General features: G+C 41.2%; 1 protein-coding gene across 2 annotated transcripts in view; it reads right to left on the bottom strand.

The window, feature by feature from the left end:
* The window catches only part of dennd2b (DENN domain containing 2B), a 243,904-nt gene that overhangs the window by 173,370 nt on the left and 54,975 nt on the right, over positions 1 to 15,559 (bottom strand). Inside the window, exon 1 of one of the 2 annotated variants that reach the window (XM_078415401.1) lies at positions 3,276 to 3,414. The exons of the other annotated variant lie outside the window; for it this stretch is intronic. The gene's annotated coding sequence lies outside the window, so the exon portion shown is untranslated. Of the gene's footprint in view, positions 1 to 3,275; positions 3,415 to 15,559 lie in introns of those variants that run through there. 2 annotated transcript variants of the gene reach the window in all.

The following is a 15,559-nucleotide window of genomic DNA, read 5'->3' as shown; positions in this document are numbered from 1 at the left end:
CCCCTTCACTCAGAATCACTGCCAGCTAGAGGTGAAACCTTTCTCTACATGAGACCATGGCCTGTACCTCAGCCATGTGCTACTAAAGTTTGTGCAAGCCTTGTGGTTAAAATTGCATCAATCAACATGTCATCATGAAAATCGCTGGGTGATATGCTATAACTTTGGTATATCTTGCCAACTTGAATCTGATGTGCTGTTTGGCAGGTGTGTGGCATACATCACCAACTAACACCAGCGATAATGTGGTTCCACAGGGTATCGGTATGGTCAGGGGCGCAATGGCTGCTGTACTCATCACCTGTCCTGGATATCTTATTGCAGAAGGCAAATTCACCATCATTGCCGATGATACAAAAATAGGTGGAAGGGCAGGTAGTGTAGAGAAAGTAGGGATAAAGGTGGAGATTATCTTCTAAAAGGGGAGAGAATCCAGAAATCAGAGGTGCAAAGGGTCTTGGGAGTGCTGGTGCAGGATTCCCAAAAAGTTAATCTGCAAGTCGAATCAGTAGTAAAGAAAGTAAACGCAATGCTAGCATTTATTTTGAGAGGGCTTATATACAAAAACAGGGATGTGATGTTGAGGCTCCATAAGGACAGATTTGGAATATTGTGGACAATTTTGGGCACTATGTCTGAGGAAGGATGTGCTGGCTCTGGAGAGGATCCAGAGGAGGTTTACAATGATCCCAGGAATGAGTGGGTTCACCTACGATGACCATTTGTCGGCACTGGGCCAGTACTCGCTGGAGTTTAGAAGAATGAGGGGGCATCTCATTGAAATATACGGAATAGTGAAAGGCTTGGATAGAGTGCATGTTTCCACTAGTGGGAGAGTCTAGGACAAGAGGTCATAGCCTCAGAATTAAAGGACGTTCTTTTAGGAAGGAGATGAGGAGAAATTGATTTAGTGAGATGGTGAATCTGGGGAATTCTTTGCCACAGAAGGCTGTGGAGGCCAAGTCAGTGGATATTTTTAAGGCAGAGATAGATAGATTCGTGATTAGTACAGGTGTCAGATGTTATGGGGAGAAGGTAGGTGAATGGGGTTAGGGGGGAGAGATAGATCAGCCATGGCAGAGTAGATTTGATGGGCCGAATAGCCTAATTCTACTCCTATCACATGGCCTTATGATTATTGGCATCAAAGAGGTGTTTGGTGGGCGTCCTTTTGTGCCAGATGTAATGCATTGAAGCACTCAGCTCCAGCTAATCAATTTACATGCCCCACCCATGAAAAATAAGCAGCTGTCAAACCTCCAGCCACTCCACTGCTGCTGGTGACGTCTTCGCCATTCGCTCTGGCTAATGATTGGTTGTTGTGGAGCTGCAGTCATCTTCTGCCATGTGGGTATGTGCTTTGTGACCACATTTCTGAATTGTAAACTGTTCAGGTTATAAACATTCAGCTGCCGTAACTATGGGATGCCCTGTGTTTGATTTAACTGCAGCGAGTTTTGATGGTGCATCATGTCCCTTTAAATCATGAACAAGGAAACCGTGAAGGACAATGTGCTCCTGGAGGAAATGTGGCTATTCAAAGAAGGTGTTAAGTCGCGTCTTCTAGCTCCAAATTATGCTGGAAAAGAGCATAGGGTGAAGATGCGCATGCGATGACAGGTAAAGGTTAACCATGCCAGACTGAATAGAGCAAACAAGTACCTCACTCAACTTTACAGTGGGTAGTAGTTCAACGGGAAGCGGATCCACATACACTAATACATCTGCAACGCGGCTTTAGGTGAAAGCACTACATGTCCCAGCCACAGAAAACCAAGTGTAAATGTTTTGTTTAAATCCACAAGCACATGTTTTTAAATAAATAAATGAACAACTTAAATACCATCCAGTTCCAAATTAAAATTCCAAAACAAAATAGGAGTTATGAAGAAAGCACAAAGATTCATCCAGGGTGGACATTTTTCTACAATTGGACTTTGGCAATCTGAGAATATTACCCCACACAACATTGAAGGTTTTTTTTTAAAAAGAGCTTGTGAAACTGATCTGTTTTCAGCAACCATTCTCCCCTGCCAAAATAAGTAAGATATTCTGCATCAATTAACTCGAAATTTGCCATGCTTTAAACATGGGGCTTAATGTGCCCTGATAATTAGGACTTCATGAATCCATCATTTAAAAAATCTGGATTAAATCACTCTGTAGTTTAATAGTACACACCTGCCAAGTAGGTACCCAGACTCTGTCCAAGTCAGTTTTGATCAAAATAGTGAGGTAAAATGCAGGCCTCAGACAGAAAAGGCAGACATTTCCTACCTCAAAAAAAAATGGTAAATCACTTTAATCAGCAAACACAATAGGAAAATGCAATAAAAGCACATTATAACAGCATTTTTAATTTTTAAACTTGAATTCTAACTCCAATATTTGTTAAGCAAACTGGAAAAAAAGCTGACCCTTTTCGCACATTGTTGTAGGATAAGGAACAAGAGAGTGACAAGTCTAGACAAAAAGGCTTCCTTCATCTTCACCATCATCATTCCATGTGGGAGAATGAAACTCGCTGCGAGACTGAAGCTGAGGTACAAACTCCTTCAACCCCCGGCCGCATTTGCTTTCAATTAGTTCCAGGTGTTCGACTGGGCACAGGGAACACTAAAGCCTGACCGAAATATCTCCCACACACAAGCAGCAACAGCAAACCAATCACAACCACGCTTCATTGTTTGGCACCAGACAAAGAAACACTGTATAGCAAGTTCAACAAAGCAAAGAAATGCACTGCTGGCTTTCAGAATAGCGATATGGGGAGGAAAATGGCTGAGAAGAATCAATGAATCGAGTTATGGTGTTCATGCAAATACAGGGGGCTGAAGGACACAGAATAACAACTTCTATCAAAAAGTTTAGAGATCTGTCTGGGAAGGTGTATGATTGAGCCAGAATAACAGCCGCAAACATATATTGCGACTTTCTGAATTAGAGGTATCTATTCACAGTCTTTTCGAAGAATTGTTTTAAAGAAATCAAAGTAATTATACAAATTTTACAGGGGGAATTGTCATCCTGAAAATCCTTTATATCCAGTCTTGTAGCAAAACATCAAATATGCATTTATTTTATCTATATTAGCATTTATTTAATCTTATTTTGTCTTCGGTATTTGTCTAATGGAATTCAACTGTTTTAGCATGATATCATTTCCCACAGTTTATACACTGGTGGAAACCCGGGGGGCCTCCAGAATGCTGAGAATCAGCATTTAATGGCATAACCCCAAGGTAAACAGGTTGGGGGTTTTTTTTTAAAAATACCTGCATTTTGCAGTGCCTTCTTTCCTCGTCCATTCCGGTTTTATATTTCCTGGACAGGCTTCCCCATTAGTTGAGCTGCTGCTCGCAGTAGCTTGGACTCCCGATACCAACAGAGAGCTTTCCCACAACTCCCCCACATGACCTTCACAGCACACTTCCAGTTACAACGCTTGCAGAACGCTGAGAGGCTGGGCTAGTTAGTCTCTATGGCAACTGTTGTTCCTGCTTGCAGTTCCGAGAGGGCTCCATGAAGAAACATATGCCTTTTGATTTAAATTTTAAAAAAAATTAAAAAAAAGTTTTGGAAAGAGCTGTGTTTCTCCTCGCTGCCTGACGTAGAGCAAGTCTCTTAAATCACTCTCTTCAAATAAAACACAAAGCACTGGCGAAACTCAGTGTGTCAGGCAGCGTCTATAGAGGGAATGAACAGACGATGTGTTGGGTCAGGACCATATTTCAGGCGTGGGGGTCCCGAACAGATTCCCCCCACAGATGTTACCTGACCCGCTGAATTTCTCCAGCACTTTGATGTTGCTCAAGATTCCAGCGTCTGCAGTTTATTGCGTGTCCATACTAAAAAATATGGAAATGGATATGCTCAAGACGTAATGTTTTATATGTGTGGAAACAAAGTATTATCAGCATTCTGTTCTCAAAGGGTAAAGCACGTCACCCATTCAATTATCATTCATTAGACCATTAACATTCAGATTTTGTCCAACCAAAGTGACAGCTGAATAATGCTATTATGCTTGAAATATTTACAGACATGCCTAGCAACACGTCCAGAATACACACTGCCTTCTTTTCTTTCCTTTTATGAGTGTTTGTAACTTGTGCATTGGTTTTTAGACATTTTACATCTTATTGATAAAGTTTATCTACTAATCTATTTTCCTGATCTTTTTTTGTTTAGAATTTTTTTAATGGTTATTGGAGTGAAGACAGCATCCAAAAGCATATGGCAATTTAATTGTTTTACCACCAAGGCCAGTATGTTCAGATCTGGTATAATGGAAGAGAATTAACTTTTTTTTTTTGCTCACTGTTTCTTTTTGGTCAGGTGCCAGACATCTATCTTACAATACAGGTCCTTAAAATTTCCATTTCAATATTTAGTTTACTTGAGTTACATTAGTAGGATGGTACATTGGGTAAACTCTCATAATGTTTTGCTCCTGCAGACAAGCAATATTTTGCAGTATTGAATCTGTCTCTGAAGCTACTTTGCAATAAAGTTGAACACGTTGTTTAAATAATGTTATCATCAACTATGTCCAGCTCAGGGACTCTGCTAATTATAGCTTTATTCTTTCACATTCCTTGATCGTTTTACAACGAAACAGACTCCTCTGGGGGAAAAAAACTCCTCCTCAGAGGTGGCTCTGAAGTAACATAGAAACAGAAAATAGGTGCAGGAGGAGGCCATTTGGCCCTTCCAGCCATTCATTGTGATCATGGCTGATCATCCATATTCAGTAACCTGTGCTTGCCTTCTCCCCATATCCCTTGATTCCGCTAGCCCCTCGAGCTCCATCTAACTCTCTTTTAAATTCATCCAGTGAATTGGCTTCCACTGCCTTCTGTGGCAGAGAATTCCACAAATTCACAACTTTCTGTAGAATCATACAGAGCATAGACAGGTTCAAAGGAAATTGGAATTTTCATTAATATGAGAAAAAAATGCAAGTTAATGGCTTTAAACTGGAGAGTGGGATTTGAGTAATTGGCTAACAAGAAAAAAAAACAATGCTGCAAATTGAGGAACAATGGTAAACAACCCAGAAGAAATTGGCCATTGGAATCTTCTACACTAAATCCAGATTCCTTGAGACCTAATGTTATCTCAAGATCAAGTTAACACAGAGGCAAGGAAACAACAATATAGAAATGGCAGCGTGAAGATTTGGCCTTCTTATACCTGTGCTGCATTTCAACAAGATCACAGTGGATTCTTTCCTCCAGAGTGATTTTCCTGCAGTCTTGGCACAGCCTTTAATTTCCTTAATGTCTAAATATTTTATCATTTGCTTGAATATATACTGAGTCACAGCTGCCCTGGCCCCCCCAAGTAGAAAATTCCAAAGATTCTCCACCTTTTCCCCCTTCCAAGCTCCCTATCTCTTCAGAGCATGATCCATTTTAGACATCGCAGCCAAGAAGAGCACCATCTCTGGATCCACCTTGTCCAGACTCTTAGAATTTTGAGTGTTTCAGTGAGATTGAATGATGTCATGCCCAAATGCAGCCAGTAAGTAGATAGATTTAGTAGATTAGGAAAGGGAAAGGGAGTAAGCAGTGGCTCTTTGACTCTCTAGTCTTCGTGTAGGCTTAGTCTGTGTAATATCTTTGAAGGTAAAACATCTCTTATGCCAGGAATCAAACTGGTGAATATCCATTGCACTTCCTCAAGTATATCTTCCCTTTTGTGCGACGGATAGGCCAAACCAATACACAATAATCCAGGTACAGTCTTACAGGACACCTATATAATCACGGTAAGATGTATTTAGTCTTATTCTCAAACCGACTTGAATTACCTTTTTCCTTCCTAACTATTGTATGGTAATTACATGTTAATTTAGTGATCCGTGTGCAGACACCTGAATCCTTCGCAATACCAATTCATTTTAGCCTCTTGCTATTTAAAAAATATTACATGGTCCTATTTTTTAAACAAAAGTGGATGACTTCATATTTTTCTACATTATCTTTCATTTGCCATATCCATGCTCATTTGCTCATACTGTATACGCCTTTGAAGCCTCTCTGCATTTTCCTAACACATCTGACCATACCCCAGCTTTAAATCATGAACACGCTTGGATATATTGGAATGGAGGCATGAGGAACTGGTTCACAAAAAAAAGACACAAAGAGCAGGTCAGAGAGCATCTCTGGAGAGCATGGATCGGTGATGTTTCAGGTCGGCACCGTTCTTCAGACTGATTGTGGTGAGTGGAGGGGAAGAAAGCTGTAAGAGATGTGGAGCATTTCAAAGCCTGAAAAGTGATAGGTGGATACAGGTGAGAGGGTTCTTTTTGCTAGACAGATGTTTGGACAAAGGCCAGTGCTGAAGAAACAAAAGTGTGAGATAAGGTTAGAAGTGGTGAAATCTGTGACGCCAGTGGAAGGAATGTGGGTGGAGGGGAACACGGGAAGGGGGATAGGGTGAAATGGGTGTGAGTCTGGGTGGGCCATAGGAAAGAGAGGGGAAAAAAGGGGTGGGAGGGAGGAGGTGTTGATAGTAGGTTATTTATTTGAAATTGGAGAATTCAGTGTTTATACTGTTAGGTTGTAAGCTACCCAAGTGGAACACGAGTTGCTGTTCCTCCAGTTTGCATGTGGCCCCACTCTGGCATTGGAGGAGGCCCAGGAAAGAAAGGTCAGTGTGGGAATAAGAAGGGGAATTAAAATGGTTAGTAAACATGGGATCCAGCAGGCGTTGGCAGATCAAGGGCAAGTCTTTAGAGAGATGATCTCCAGCAGGACTTGGCAGACTGTGTGCAAACTACAAACCCACTGACTGCCACAGTTATTTGGACTAAAGTCTTCTCCCACCCTGCCTCTTGCAAAGACACCATCCTCTACCCTGAATTTCTCCATCTCTGCGGCATCTGCTCCCAAGATGAGGCTTTCCATTCTAGGACATTCAAAATGTCCTCTTTCTTTAGTAAACATGGTTTCTCACCCTGATGTCATATATGGATTCCTCACCCATGTCTCCTCTGTAGCTGTGCTCTTGCAAGGATAGAGTTCCCCTGGTCCCCACTTTTCACCCACCAGCTTTTACATCCAATACATCATTCGCGGACATTTGCTTCACCTCAAATGTGATCCCACCACAGTCACAACTTCCCATCCCCAACCCTTTCATCCTCCTGCAGAGACCAGCCCCTCCGCAACTCATTGTCAGAGTGAGGCCAAACGCAAATTGGAGGAACCATACCTCATATTTAATTTGGGTAGCTTACAACTCAATGGTATGAACTTTGATTTCTCTAACTTCAAGTAACCCTTGCATCCCCTCTCTGTCCGTCCCTCCCCCACCCTTGTCGTTGTACTAGTTTCAATGTCGTCCTGGTGAGTTTCATTGTCTGCTACTTGTTTTCACCAAGCCCACAGCTAACAATGCCTGTTTCCTTTATCATCATTACTTTTTTGCATACCTTTCATATCTCTCTACATCACCATCTATATCGCTCATTTCCCTTTCCCCTGACTCTCAGTCTGAAGAAGGTTCTCAACCCGAAAAGCCACCTATTTCCTTTTCTCCAGAGATACTGTCTGACCTGCTGAGCTACTCCAGCTTTTTATATCTATCCTTGGTTCATTCCTCCCTTCTCACTCAAACCACCAGGTATTGCAATCGCAGGAGATGTAACACTTATTTGTAGGCGATGAGAACATATACGGCAAGATTAGCAAATTTGCAGATAATGAAGATGGTTGTGAAAAATTGCAGCAGGATCTTGATCAATTGGCCAAGTGGGCTGAGGAATGGTTGATGGAATTTATTGCAGAAAAATGTGAGGTGTTGCATTTTGGGAAGTCTAACATGGGCAGGGCCTACACAGTGAATGGTAGGGCTCTGCGTCATCTTATAGAGCAGAGGGATCTAGGAGTAAAGGTGCATAGTTCCCTGAAGATGTCACAGGTAGATCGGGTGGTCAAAGAGGCTTTTGGCACATTGGCCTTCATCAGCCAGAGTATTGAGTATAGAAGTCGGGAGGTCATGTTGCAGTTGTATAAGACCACATTTAGACTATTGTGTTCAATTTCTGGCACCGTGTTATAGGAAAGATGTCAAGCTGGAAAGGGTACAGAGAAGATTTACGAGGATGTTGCCAGGGCCAGAGGGTCTGAGCTATCGGCAGAGGTTAAATAATTGGGATTCTATTCCTTGGAGCGCAGGAGGATGTGGGGTGATAAGGTGTATAAAATCATGAGAGGAATAGATAGGGTAGCACAGCGTCTCTTGCCCAGAGTAGGTGAATCGAAGACCAGAGAACATAGGTTTAGGTGAAGGGGAAAAGATTTAATATAATATATATATATTTTTTTAATGTTTATTATTAATAGGAATCTGAGGGGTAACTTTTTCACACAAAGGGTGGTCGGGTATGGAACAAGCTGCCAGAGGAGGTAGTTGAGGCAGTGTTTTTACATTAATAGCTAATTAGGTGGAGAGAGGATGGATGGATGTCACTTAACAGGATTTTCTTTATTCTAGCTGAAACCTATTTCCAAATCTATTTCTATTTGAAACCTATTCCCAAAAATTGAAAAATACAACGGTCCCTACATTTTTCCATTCTTAATTCTTCATATATAGATAAACTTAGATCATTAGGTAGTGAAGGAAAAAGGTCCAGAGTAAAATCATTTGTTGTTGCACTCTGTATCCAAATGAGACACTGAATAAAATTAACACTGAGGCAACACAGTGGTGCAGCGGTAGAGTTGCTGCCTTACAGTGCCTGAGACCTGGGTTTGTTCCTGACTATGGGTGCCGTCTGTATGGAGTTTGTACGTTCTCCCTGTGACCCTGTGGGTTTTCACTGCCAGCTCTGGTTTCCAAAGACGTGCATGCTTGTAGGCTAATTGGCTTCTGTAAATTGCCCCTAGTGTGTAGGATAGAACTAGTGTACGGGTGATTAACGAAGCGTCTGTTTCTACGCTGTATCTTGAAACTAAACTAAACTAATATGTCACGTGAATTTGATTAACAGACTTTCTTTAATTTGTCTATAATATAACACAAACCTTGTAAATGCGCAATTCAACCAAAACTTCAAAGTTTAAAGCTTTCAATTTTTACACAATTTCGGGGTCAAGTACTGGTGTCAGAGGTTATGGGGAGAAGGCAGGAGAATGGGGTTAGGAGGGAGAGATAGGTCAGCCATGATTGAATGGCGGAGTAGACTTGATGTGTCGAATGGCCTAATTCCACTATTCCTTATGAACTTATGACCTTAAATTGGAATATTTCAAGTATTGCTTTGTAAGATGACCCTGCTCATGGATCTCTGGTGACTTCTTTGTACTACTTTTAGTTAAACAATCCAATAATTGATGGCTTGAAAGCTCTCATTTAAATTTAAAGATGTCCTTTCTCTCAAACTTCTATTCATTCAAAAAGGTCAATCTAAGTAAGATTAATCCTCACTCATATTTTTCATTGAGCATACATTATAATCTAATTGACTGTAAAGTATCATTGAATTATCTCACAAAGAACAATTGACTATGTGACATTTAATGGTTTCCTATCTTTAGTACTCTCATTGTGCATGATATCTCAAGCCATCTGTCAAATTAAATTCTACATCTACCGTGCCTGAAAGACACAATGTTTTAGCAGTCAGATTACTTCAAACAACTTTTTTTTTTTGTCATTCTCTTGTCTTCTTGAACTGGAGGGTAACATATCCTGTTCTCATCCATAAGAAATATGAACCAGCTGTACAAAAGTACACATCAATAAGATTAGTTTATAAAGCACCACTTGAAATGAAAAGCTTCATTCCTCGTGAGTTGCAAAGATTGAGAACTTGTAATTATATATTCATCTATTTTTAATTTTTGTTCATGTAAACATTCTAGGTCAGCTGACTGTCATTATCTCAGCTCTGCACATTCTTGCTAACAAGAATGCATTGAGATGGGGTAGGTACTAAGGTTGGGTTTGAGGGATAGGGATAGTCAATATCCATGGTTTAGATGGCAGTGGGGGGAGCATGAGTCACGGGTACTAGGTCTTGGATCAGAGAAGAACAAGACATTTGTGAACAATCAAAAAGTGCAGGAAACACTCAGCGAGTCAGGCAGTATCTGTGTACAGACAGAGTTGACACGTTGGATCATGTTAGAGTTGGGGAAAATAAAAATCTAGTTAGCTTTAAATTGCAGCAAAGGTTGAACTAGAAGAGTGAATCTAAGGACAAAGTATATATCTCTGATAAGGTGAGGCTTAGGTTGCCATTGGTGATGCTAAACAACAAAAACAGATTTCACTGCTCTGCGCCTTCCTCATTAACTGGTGAGTTGACTGAGTAATGAGGAAAGTGCAGAGCAGTGGGAGTAGTTTTTGAACTAACAAGGAAGTGGTAGAAGGATATTAAGCCAAAAAAAACCCACATACATTGCTCTTCATCAGAGAAATAGATTCACAGAGTCTTTCAGGAATAAACTTAATACCAGGAATTAAATTCAGTTGGCGCGCCAACAACATATTGAATCAGTGGTTTTATTTCTATGATGAACAATTTTGTTTTTAGTTTAGTTTAGAGATACAGTGCGGAAACAGGCCCTTCGGCCCACCGGGTCCACACTGACCAGCGATCCCCGTACATTAACACCATTCTACACACTCTAGGGACAATTTACACTTCTACCAAGCTAATTAACGTACAAACCTGTACGTCTTTGGAGTGTGGGTGGAATCCGAAGATCTCGGTAAAACCCACGTGGTCACGGGGAGAACGTGCGAACTCTGTACAGACAGCACCCGTAGTCAGGATCGAACCCGGGTCTCCGGTGCTGCAAGCGCTGTAAGGTAGCATCTCTACTGTGGCGCCCAACAATGTTCATGTATTTTTTTTGTAACACCATCCCTTCTGCCCCTTATACTTACCAGAACTGGCCCATTCCTGGGTGGTGCCTGATAGTGGGGAGAGACATGCCACAGGGAGAGGAGCTCAACCTAAGACATGCTTTTGGTCACATCTTTGTACTAGTTACCAAGTACCCCGAATGAAGCACAGCAAGTCAGCAGGATTTTTAACCATTTGACACCAGGACCAAAACAATAGCATAACTAGGAGTCATCCTTATAACCTTTCACACACCACAGACACATAACACACACCGACACAGAAATAAACACAAACACACACACATTGACATTTTTAAAAAAGCTGTTTTCCATTTCTGTCCAACAAATTAGATAGAATTCTATTTTTCAATCTATTTCATTCCTGACAAAATGATAACACATGGAATTAAAAACTAAATATTATAACCAATCACCATCACCTGCATTAGAGTTTCTTTAAAATCTCTCAAATAATTCCACTTAATCTGCACATAAAACCTGTAAAGCACGTTAATGAAGGCTCAAGGAAAGAAAAATACATTCAAAATTAGCACTCAGATATAAGTAAGGTCAAGTTAGTGGAGGAAAATAGTCCACAAACAAGATAAACAGAGGAAAGTATATTACCAATAATGTTCATTTCTTGTCAGGAACTTATACAAAGTTGTTTGTATAAATTTGAGTAGCTGTAATTCATGATGGCACGAAAGGAGGATTTTTAGACATCTTTCATCCTCAGAATTATTTACTCACAGTGGTTCCCCTCATCAAGTGTAGGAAGGAACAGCAGATGCTGGTTTAAACCGAAGATAGACACAAAAAGCTGGAGTAACTCAGCGGGTCAGACAGCATCTCTGGAGAAAAGGAACAGGTGACATTTCGAGTCGAGACCTTTCTTCAGGCTGTTTGACCCGCTCGAGAAGGGTCTCAACCCGAAACATCACTTATTCCTTTTCTCCAAAGATGCTGTCTGACCCGCTGAGTTACCCATCATGTGATCCCTTTGAAGTCAGGTATACATGGAGTTGCAGAGAAGTATTTAGTCATCATCAACACACTGCTCTACATGCACAGGCAACAGGAGGTAACATTTTCAAAACAATGAACACAGCAATTTTGTCGAGGTAGAGTCTGGGCAGTGGGGTGGGTTTATTAGAAGTAGTCTTATTTAAAGTGACTTATTTGAAGTATCAATTGGAGTTTGTTTGGTTATGTAGGCACCTACCACCACTATGCTCACATCTATACCTAATATGGAGCTTCATCAGTTACACACAAGTCATAGAGTCATGCAACACAGAAACAGACCCTCCAGCCCAACTCATCCATGCTGACGAAGATGCCCCATCCAAGCTAGTCCTATTTGCCTGTGATTGGCCCATAACCCTCTAAGTCTTTCCTATCCGTGTGCCTGTCCAAGTTTCTTTTCAATGCTGTTATAGTACCTGCCACAACTATTACATCTGGCAGCTTGTTCCATATACCCACACCCAAACAGTAATACAGGAGACAAAATATACCACAGCTAAATGCACCTTGTGTACTGGAAAGCTTCATAAATGATTTTATTAGAACTAACAATCTGCCATTTATTCATGTACAGAAAATTGTAAATTGTGCAAAAAAAATAGAACACAATTCGTAGTTCGGTCTATTCTAAAATATACAGTTAAAACAAATAATTCCATAATTCCACTTGTCAAAATCAAATTAATGATTTCCTTTTACAAAGCTCACTACAGGAAATAGTCAAGGAGGCCCTCACACCATCTGTTTCCTGCCTCATGTGTGGTCTGCTCTTGGTGGTTACTATGCTGCATTCTCTTCTAGGTTGATTTCCAGGTGTTCTAAACCAAAGCAGTGATATGTTCATAGTAATACTGTAAGATGCAAATTATTGGTGCAGTTGTGCAAATCACTCTGGAGCATTTTGTAATGTCCCGAAACCTCAATTGGTCCTAATCTCTCAAGCATTTTTGCTTTTCTATATTTTGATCCTCAAGGGATGAGATGGTGCTCAAAGTCTCATGGTGTGATGCATTGTAGGGCAGCAGAGTGGCACAGCTCGTGGAGCAAAGATAGACGTAAAAAGCTGGAGTAACTCAATGGGTCACACAGCATCTCTGGAGAAAAGGAATAGGTGACGTTTCGGGTCGAGACTCTTCTTCAGACCCAGGTTCAATCGTGACCTTGGGTGTTGTCAGTGTGGAATTTGCACATTCTCCTGCCTGGCTTTCCTCCAGGCGAGCCCAGTTTGGTAGGTTAATGTGAATTGCAGCTGTAATTTACCCCTGGGTGAGAGGTAGAAACTAGTTGAGGGGGTAGAGGGAAGGGGGAGGTTGGACAAGTAGTTGATTAAAATGTGGGATTAATGTAGGATTAGTGCAAATGGGTGGTTGATGGTCAGCACAGATTTGATGCCTGGATTGGAGAATATTGTCTCTAATACTCCCACATTAGAGAAAATAAGGGAAGATTGGATTGACGGATTATTTTCTCTGTAATGCAAGAGGTTGAGGGACGATCTGATAGAATAATACAAAATTGCAAAGCCATTGATGGGGTAGACAGTCAGAATCTTATCCCGGGGTAGAAATATCAAAGACTAGAAGACATCGCTTAAAGGGGAGAGGCCAGAGATCAAACAAGATGTTCAGGGCAAGCTTTCTTTTTACACAGAGATTGTTGGGTACCTAGAAAGCACTGCCAGGGGTGGTGATAGAGGTAGATCTGATAGCGGCATTTAAGTGGCTTTTAGACAAGCACATGGATGTGCAGAGAATGGAGGGAAAAGGATTATGCGCTGGCAGATGAGATTAGTTGACGTCGGCAACATGTTTAGCACAGACGTTGTGGGCCAGAGAACTTGTTCCTGTGCTGTAATGTTCCATGTTCTAAGACAGACTATGCAGCTGCATAATAATAAGACCTTGCAAGTTTTCTTAAACCAATTGGCATTGCTCTGACAGAGCCATACTCCAGAGTCTGCGTCTAAACATGCCTAGAAATGTATGCCTGGGCAATCATGTTACATTGCCATACAGTAACGGCGGTGCATTGTACTCCGCCTCTGAAAATCATTCCAAGTCAACAGACACTGCTCTTTATTCAACGTCGCTGACCAAGGTGGAAGTATACAACTTGCAGCCTCTTTGTGGAATAATACTGGCTATATACCATGAGCCTTCTTCATCTAGTGTCCGATTCAGGAGCAGCTCCTTTCCAGCTATTATCAGAGTATTGAACAGACCTCTTATATGCTAAGGATGTACAAACTATCTCCCAGTCTACCTCATTGAGGTCCTTGCACTTTCCTCCCAGCACTTTCTCTGTAACTGTCACATTATATTCTGCACTCTGCTTATTTTTCTCATCACACTACCTGTTGCATTTGCGTAGTGTTTGATTGTAATCATGAATGCTACGATTTGTCTGGATAGCACGCAAAAGGTTTTTCACAGTATCTCAGTACACTTGACAATAATAAACCAAAACCAATACCACCTCCTTGCCTGTCAACTGCACAGAAATAATCCCAAACCACTTCAATATACGTCATACCTGTGTTTCAGTTCTGACAAATTAACCAAAATCTTGATGCATCTCAAAACACTTAAAAGAGCTAAAGGAACCAAACATGGCAGTAGAAGATGTGTCAATCTGACTGAATAAATAGGAAGAAGCAAAACAGATACAGGGAAAATCATGAGTCCTCTTTTATTATGGATCACTTTCAAATTGTTATCAGGACTGTCTTATGTAAATTGTCTGACAAACACTGTCCCTAAAGCAGTCAGAGATCCCCAGGAACCATTGGCCATGACTCATCCCAGGGGTGAACATACCATTTGGGCAAGACCTTCATAGTGAATGTTCAGTCCCTGGGGAGTGTTGTAGAGCAGAGGGGTCTAGGACTACAGGTACACAGTTCACTAAAAGTGGCATCACAGGTGGATAGGATGGTTTAGAAGGATTTTAGAACATTGGCCTTCGTCAGTCAGGGTATTGAGAATAGAAATTGGGACATTATATTGTAGTTGTACAACACTTTGGCGAAGCCACTCTTGGAGTATTGTGTTCAGTTTCGGACACCCTGCTGAAGGAAGGAAGTCATTAAGCTGGAAAGAGTATAGAGAAGATTTACAAGGATGTTGCCAGGTTTTGAGGGGCTGAATGGGAGGGAGAGGTTGGGCAGGCTAGGACTTTCTTCCTTGGAATGCAGGAGGTTGGGGTGATCTTACAGCGGTACATAAAATCTCAAGGAAAATAGATAGGGAGAATGCACGGAGTCTTTTACCCCAGGTAAGGGAATCAAAAACAAAAGGTCTTATGCTTAAGATGAGAGGGACAAGATTTAATAGAAACCTGAGGGGCAACTTATTCTGCCCAGAGGGTGGCAAGTATATGAAATGAGCTGCCAAAGGAGGTTGTTGAGGCAGATACTGTGAGAGCATTTAAAACACACTTGGATAGGTACATGGTTAGGAAAAGTTTAGAGAGATATGGGTCAAATGCAGGTAAATGGGAAGAGCTTAAATGGGGCATCTTGGTTGGCAAGGATGAGTTGTGCCAAGAGGCTTAATTCTGTGCAGTATCGCTGTATGATTGTTAAATGTAAACACCGAAGAAGGTCATTTTGGCATTGTTTTCATAAAGTCTGGGTCACAATTTAAAAATACCTATTTAC

Source organism: Rhinoraja longicauda, chromosome 18 (genome assembly GCF_053455715.1).
Source record: "Rhinoraja longicauda isolate Sanriku21f chromosome 18, sRhiLon1.1, whole genome shotgun sequence".
NCBI lineage: Eukaryota > Metazoa > Chordata > Chondrichthyes > Rajiformes > Arhynchobatidae > Rhinoraja > Rhinoraja longicauda.
This window is presented reverse-complemented; position numbering and strand designations above follow the sequence as displayed.